Here is an 8,122-nt window from a genome sequence, read left to right as displayed (position 1 = left end):
GCACTTTCCCTGAGCTTTGTGCTGGCCCTCTACCATTTAAGCCACAGTTCCACTTCTAGCTCTTTGATGGTTAATTGGAGAACAGAGTCTCTCGGACCTTCCTGCCTATACTGGCTTTGAACCTCAGATGAGCTCCTGGTGCAATTACTAACCAAAATATGGCACAGTACAGTGCCTCCAGCTGCACATCGAAATCACTAGGGGTGCCTTGATAAAACCATACACTCTAATGGGCTGAAGGGCTGGATAGCAGAAGAGCATTGGCATAAGGCTCCAAGTTCAAACCTTAGTGCTGAAAAAAAAAGTACTATCCAGGTCAAACCCCAAACCAACCTAATAAAAAACTCAGATGATAATTCTTTATTTTCTTTTTTAAAATAGTATTTTTATTGTTATTAGTGTGTTGTATAGAGAGGTTATTATTTCATAAGTAATGAGTACATTTCTTTTTTGGACAATGTCATCCCTTCCTTCGTTTTCCCTGTTCCCCCTCCTTGTGTCTCTGGCCCCAAGTTACATAGTTCATTTTCTATATAGTGTCTATTGAATAGCATGATTGCATTTGTTCATCTTTCCTCCCTCCCTTTCTGTGCCCTTCTGTTCCCCCATAAAAGAAAAACCCAAAGCAAAAGCAAACACTAGCACCACTAACACTAACAACAACAAAACCCATGTTTCCATTTCCTGGAATTCATTTGACAAATTTTTTCTTATGTGGTCGAGCACTAGTGGCTCACACCTGTAATCCTAGCTACTTAGGAGGCTGAGATCTGAGGATCACGGTTCAAAACCAGCTTGGGTAGGAAAGTCCATGAGACTCTTACCTCCAATAAACCACTAGAAAAACGGAAGTGGTGCTGTGGCTCAAGCAGTATAGCGCGCTTGTCTTGAGCTGAAGAGCTGAGGGGTAGCACCCAAGCCCAGAGTTCAAGCCCCACAACCAACCAAAAAAAAAAAAAAAGATCCTTATGTGAATCCAGTGTGGGGGGCACAATTTGGGAACCACTGTATAGCTAAAAGGGAGTAAGATCTACTCAAAAGCTTCGCAAATCAACCACCCTGGTATATTACATGAAATCTTAATTTACAGTGTTGTTGTACTGATTCAGAGATTTATAAAGGCCTAGATGCTTGTTAGTTCGTTTGTTTTACAAACATTTAGTTACACTGAATTCAACCAAATACTCCCTTATTTCAAAAGTACTTACTAAAGACAAACCTCAAACCTAAGAACAAAGTACTGCACAAGGAAATGGACAGTAATCTTTTATTTTATCAAATACTTTATTCTGGCTCAAGGCCAGCCAAAGCAAAAAGTTAACAAGACTCCATCTCAACAAAGCTGGGCATGGTGGAGCCCATTCACCACTCCAGTTATGATAGAAAAAGTGTAACTAGGAGAATCATAGATCACAGTCCATCCAGCCTGGCAAAAAGTGAGCCTGTTATCTCTAACTAGAACAAAATGGCTGGAGGCATGGCTCAAGTGATAGAACCTATGCTTAAAATGTGTGCAATGCACTGTTCAAACCCCAGTACCACCAAAACCTATATACCCTTAGGTCATAAAAACTACCTTATATAAAGAATTAAGTGTGTATGCAAAAAAAAAAAAATAGGGCAGTATGGGTTACCCAAGTATATACACTGTCAAAACTCCAACTATATATTTTTGTGTGCACTGGTATTGGATCTTTAACTCCAGACTTTGTGCTCTACCATTCGAGCCACACTTCCACTTCCAATTTTGCTGATTAACTGGAGATTCATGGATTTTTCTGCCAACGCTAGTTCCCCATTATGATTACCAGACTTACACAGGTACCCTTCTTTAATCACATATTAGCACCTACAAATTTCAGTGTATGTATATTACATCACTTTTAAAAAACCCTATTAAGACATGTACCAGTTTATGCTCATTCAGTGTGTATTAGTTATGTAAAACTTTAAGAATCCTTGGAGACTGGAAACAAAGGCAGTAAAGAGAGTCTGGCATGGTGGCATATGCCTATAATTCTAGTACTCAGGAGGCTGAAGCAGGAGCACCATGACTTCAAAGCCATTCTGGGCTACATTGTTCAACACCCCACACCTCCACACTCCCGGGCAAAAGGACTATGTTTGGTGGCTCAAGCCCTGTTAGAAGGTTCCTAACAAGCCAGAAGTACTGAGTTCAAAGGCCAGTAACTACCAAAAAAAAAAAAAAAAAAAATTAAGGTAGCTGGCTCCAGTGATTCATGCCTATAATCCTAGCTACTCAGGACTGAGATCTGTGGATGGCAGTTAGAAGCCAGCCCAGACAAATCGACTCTTGCCTCCAATTAAGCAGCAAAAAGCTTGGGAGTTATAGCTCAAGTGGTAGAGTGATAGCCTTGAGCAAAGAAGGTGCAACCAAGCCAAGTTCAAGTCCCAGTACTAGCACATACACATATACACATGAATTCACACACACAATTAAGGACCAATTTGAATGATTCAAAATTTTAACAATCACTCCAAAAACTAGTTTTATTTGATTATAGTCTGGAGAGGGGGACTGAGATATGAATTCAGTGCCTTTACATGCTAAGCATGTTTTCTACCAATGACCTAGAAGCCTGACTCTTTCATATGTATGTGGTGCTAATGATGACAGCATTCTTGATTGCAAAATCCCTTACTAAATATTAAAAGTAGAAGCCTGATTCTTTTTCGTATGTATGTGTGCTGATGATGACAGCATTCTTGATTGCAAAATCCTTTACTAAATATTAAAAGACCATGCGAAAAAGCTTTCTTAATACTTTAGGTAGGTACAATTAAATTTTTTGACATAAAATGAGCTCTAAAAATGACTAAAAAAAACCTATATACTTCACATGGGTCCCCAAGTATTTACTCCAAATAAGATGTAAAATAAACAAAAAAACTTTAAACTACAACCTATGAGTTCAAGAGGGATAATATCCCAAATTATAAACCTCTAGTTAAATAATGTGCATTAATAAATTACATTAATTTTTGTATGGTGCTGGTGAATGAACCCAGGGCTTCTGTGTGCTAAACAAGCACTCCAACATTGATTCACACCCCTAGCTTAGCTTACTTACACTTACAGAAGAGCTTTTGAATATATCAACATGAAACCAAAGCAAAGTATCATTGAATGAAAAGGGAGGGAATCTATCAGCAAGTATGAAGGGATCTTGACAGATAGGTGGATAATGGCTGCCAGGAGGATTGAGAGGCAGACTCTGGTAACTCTTCTAGAATTCAGTGGACTAATTTTATGATGGGACTACTTATGCCTCCAGTCTTGTCCAGATCAAAAATGCTAGTTAGCATTATAGTATTAAATAAACTAATATAAAGCACTTCTAGAGTGGTGGGAATTTAGTTACATATTGAGATAAAAATCCACATCAAACGTAGTTACCATTTTTGTTCTCTCATAACAGCATTATATTATCACTCATGCTTAATGCTGACAAGAAAGACTGAAATGGGTGCCAGTTGCTCACACTACTCAGGAGTCTGAGATCAGAGGATGACGGTCCAAAGCCAGCCCAGGCAAGAAAGTCTGTAAGACTCTTATCCACTAGAAAACCGGAAGTGGCATTGTAGCTCAAGCAGTAGAGCACTCCTTGAGCTGAAGAGCACAGGAGATAGCGCCCAGGCCCAGAGTTCAAGCCCCACAACCAATGGAAGGAAGGAAGGAAGGAAGGAAGGAAGGAAGGAAGGAAGGAAAGAAAGAAGGAAGGTTGGTTCACATTCAGACAGGGAATAAAGTTGTGGTTAACAAACAGAAGACAGGAGCAATTCTCCTATATTCCCACCCATCTTTATACATGATTTATTTTTTATTTTTTGGGTCCGGTCATGGGGCCTGAACTCTGGGCCTAGGCGCTGTCCCTCAGCTCTTCAGCTCAAGGCTAGCGCTCTACCACTTGAGCCACAGAGCCACTTCTGGCTTTTTTCTTTTTGCTCATGTGGTGCTGAGGAATCAAACCCAGGGCCTCAGGCATGCAAGGCAAGCGCTCTACCACTGAGCTACCTTCCCAGCCCCAATATACATGATTTCTTTATAAAAGTATGTCTCTTATATTACTTCTTCTAAATGGTCAATATATGATTTACCAGAAACTTGCTATTTAAGCCTTATGTGGTATTTTCTTACTAAAATAACATTTAAAGTAACATAACATCAAACTGATAAAATGTCTTTCTAGTTGAGAGTCTCTGAAAACAAGTATTAAAATTCCAGAACTGAAAGATCCAAGTTCAACTAGGTAAGAAGTAGGGGTCCCTGACCCTACTAAAACCTGACCCAGAAGCAGGATATACAAAAACAAAGAATACCCTCCTACCACACACGCACACACGTACACACACACATACACACACACTGCTTTTCTGCCCTGTACTTTCCAATCCAAACAAAACTAGAAAACTAAATAAATTTCTTTTTATTTTACAGATGAGGAACTGCTAACCCACAGAGCCCACTCAACACTACATGAATATCTAGAGCTCAAACTTCCAATATCTAATTGCATTGACTAGCACATTCTGTTTATAGTTATTTCTCAAGAGAATGCTAATTCAGGCTGAGAATGTGGCTTAGTGGTAGAGTGCACTTGCCTAGCATGCATGAAGCCCTGGATTCAATTCCTCAGTACCACAGAAACAGAAAAAGCTGAAAGTGGCGCTGTTGCTCAAGTGGTACAGTGCTAGTCTTGAGCAAAAGAAGCTCAGGGACAGTGTCCAGGTCCTAAATTCAAGCCCCAGGACTGGCAAAAAAAAAAAGTTGGGGGGGAGGATGCTAATTCAAGTGGCAAAAATAGGGTTACAACAGAACTTTCTAGATGTAAACTCACAATTTGCAAAGATTTATGCCATCCTTTCAACTTTGCTCTTTATACTGAAGGCTAGGCTTCTATTTCAGATCCCTAAATTACACAGGAAAACCCTGATTAGGCAAGTGGGCTATATAGGTTAGGTAATTTTGTTTTAGAATATACCTAAATACCTTAAAGCAAATCCTACAAACAGAGGTTGGGGGGGAGGGGCGTTTGACAGGAAGGAGGATGTATGTAGGAAATTAATCTGGTATTTTTAATTTTTTTGCTGGCTTGAACCATGATCCTAAGATTTCAGCCTCCTGAGTAGTTTAGCATGACCCACCAGTGCCTGGGTAATTTTTTGTAAGTAGTGTCAACACTTCTAAACCAATGACTAACAATACAGACTACTTTAAACTAGTCAACACTAAACTGCCAACTTTGTCCATTATTTTCAAGTAAATATTTATTAGGTATATATTATGAACTAGTGATGCAGAAATAGTAAGGAACAAATTAGAAAGTTGGGGAAATGTTGACACTCAAACAACAATGTTTATGTAATTCTGCCTTTTATGCTATTGAGTTGGAAAACTGTCCTTTCAGTCACTTTGAAACCAATGAGCTACCTTTGTTTCTATATAACTTACCAAACCACTTCTAAAACAAATGCACTTTCTTCACTCATCCAATTACCACATTCTGCTTTAGAAACCACTCCCAGAAGCCACTCTTCTTGGATGACCTCCCCAACCAGTTCCCCAAGCTTTCTTCTTCCCTACAGCCAGATCCTGAAATCCCATCTTCTCTTCTAGGAAGACTTAATCTGAAAGACAGATTATCTCCTTAATGTCACCCAGAGAGTTTATAACTACCTTAACTCTCAGCACTTAACCATCTTATAATAGGCACCTACTAGTGTGCTCACAAGTTAATTTCATTTATTCATGTGTTTATTTAGTATATTACTCATGGCCCTTACTGTCTGCTTTATCCTTAAATATAAACTACCAGATAAAAGAGCATGTACTTGAGTGTAGCTCTGAAAACAGATGTTTAGAAAAATTTCCCCAAATATATTAAATTCTACCCCAATTTATGAAATCTAATAAATCTCCCAACACAAATCAATCTCCCAAAACATGATGCTAAGTGAAAGGTATCAGACACAAATACCCTCATACTGTATGAGTGTATTTTTTACACCTGTAAAAAATGCTAGGGAAAACTATACTGATGGAAAGCAACCAAGCAGCAGCCAGGGCTCTGATTTCTCTGTTCTTTTTTTAAGGGAAAATATTACAAACTTCAAATGTGGATCATCTTGATTTTCACATTAATTTTTACCACAGAAGATAAATGTAGAATTTTCTTCCACAGAAGTTATTGCTTATAATCATTTACTTCCCCATTTCATTTCTCCATTAAAAATGAAGGTCATATTGGACTGTTTTCATATATGTTATTTTGGTTGTTTCCAAGCTTGAATTCCTCTAGCACTTCAAGTTTTTAAAAATAGAAATTGGAATAGAAAAAGAGAAAACTATATATCATTCCATTTAATTCATAACTATTCTGAGTCATTCTGTAAATGTTATTTTTGAGTACTGCTAGAAAGCAGCTGGGTTTTAAACTGTATTTTAGGTTCTATTCTAGAAAAAGATTCTTTAATCTCAAAAGCCAAAAACCTACTCTAAAGCTCACTAGAATAAAATTAACCATTTGAAAGAACAGTCTTTTCATCTGGCCTTTTTTTAAAAAAATCCTTTATTTCCTAATGAGTTTTGGTATTCACCAAATCTCATTTTTTCAAAAGGCCATAATTTCCTCAAACTTTTACTCATGGATCAACAGGTCAAAATTACTTAATCAAACTGTGGTTAAGCGCTTTCCTTTAATACAGCTGATAAGAAACTTTCAACAGTTGGTCTTGCTCAAACTACCTTTGCCATTAACCATAGCAATTTAATATGAACTGAATGTATCCAACATTACCATTTAGGAAGAGAAGAATATGAAGAATCTGACACTATTCTAGTTAAACTATTTGTCACATCTGCTACAAGAGATCATCAACATGTCATTATGCCATCTCCTTCCTTGAACCCCACAGCTTTATTTTTGTCTTTTCAAAGAGTTAATCCATTTGGGTTTTCTAAAACAGAATTAAGGAAGGCCCACTTGTGAACCCACGCTGAGAAAAAGGGCAGGAACATGGGATTGAGTCACGTCGTTCCGCCATTTTCTAAGCGGAGGAGGAAGACATGTTGGAACAAAAACACAACAAAAGAGCAGCCATTTCCCAAGCCAGCTCCAATAGCAACCCAAACTGGCTGAGCCCCGTCACTTTGGCACCTTCAAATCCACTTCAATGGACAAACCTCAAACAGCAGGGGTGCTACCCTATAGAAAGCAGCGGTCAGCCTTTCCTCTAGGGATCAAAGATGTCCTGCTTATTTAACTTCAAACGAAAGCTCGGGGAAGAGGAGACAAAATGACGGGAGTTAAAATGGGGTTGAGTGTAGCAAACTCGTATTTCCTCAATGATCATCGTGACTTAACAGTTCACTGGAAACTACAGCCTGTAGTGAACCCAGGTAACTCAATAGCAAGACCAGGATTTTGGCTGGTCCCATTAACTACCTTTACCCCATTTCCCATTTCACACTAGCCCCAGTGGATCGCCTGGGGGTTATGGGTTCTTACCGTATGTGGGGGATGCCAACCCCACCTTGAAGAATCTTATAGAGTTTGCTCTCGTACAGCAACTGGGGATGCCTGGCCTTCTGAGATTCTAGCTTCACTGCCACTTCCTGCAGGGAAAGAGGGATGATGGCATCAACATCCCAATGGACTCAATGTCACTTGGGAGAGCAGAGAAGACATTAGGCGAAGCTCGCAAACGAGACTTACGAGGAGGAAGTGAAAGCTCCCTTTGTAATTACAAATGCGGCAACTAAGCCCCAAAGGCCGCTTCGGAGGATCAATGACGAAACTGGCCCGTCCTCCGAAACGCGCGGATCAAAGAGGCAGCAGCCTCGAACGCACGTCGGTCAGCGGGGGCTCTGAAGGACCCTACGCGATCGGACGCGGTCCGGCCGCGCGATCGAGATGCCAAAAATGCCGAGAAGGACGGGGAGCTCCCGCGCGTGTACACACTTCGCCCTCAATAACGGTCTGAAAGGCTCAGAGAGCTGCTTTCTCAGGCTAGGAAACTCCACATTCCACCCAGCCCTTCTGGTTGGTGCCTTCCTTTTTAGGGAACAGAGAGCGGGGGAGGCGGCCAGGCCCGACGGACG

The 8,122-nt window shown here is 39.9% G+C and overlaps 1 protein-coding gene across 8 annotated transcripts in view; it reads right to left on the bottom strand.

Annotated features, from left to right (window-relative positions):
- Csnk1a1 (casein kinase 1, alpha 1) overlaps positions 1–7,756 on the bottom strand; it is a 47,818-nt gene extending 40,062 nt beyond the window's left edge. For 3 of the 8 annotated variants that reach the window (XM_013025547.1, XM_013025550.1, XM_013025551.1), the window contains exon 1: positions 7,530–7,632. The gene's annotated coding sequence lies outside the window, so the exon portion shown is untranslated. Of the gene's footprint in view, positions 1–7,529; positions 7,637–7,736 lie in introns of those variants that run through there. The other 5 variants (XM_013025552.1, XM_013025553.1, XM_013025549.1 and 2 more) reach the window with 3 other exon arrangements.
- Positions 7,757–8,122: the final 366 nt, after the last annotated feature.

Source organism: Dipodomys ordii, unplaced genomic scaffold (genome assembly GCF_000151885.1).
Source record: "Dipodomys ordii isolate 6190 unplaced genomic scaffold, Dord_2.0 Scaffold85, whole genome shotgun sequence".
In the NCBI taxonomy this organism is placed as follows: Eukaryota; Metazoa; Chordata; class Mammalia; order Rodentia; family Heteromyidae; genus Dipodomys; species Dipodomys ordii.
Note: the sequence above shows the minus strand (reverse complement) of the source record. Positions and strands in the feature narration are given on the sequence as shown.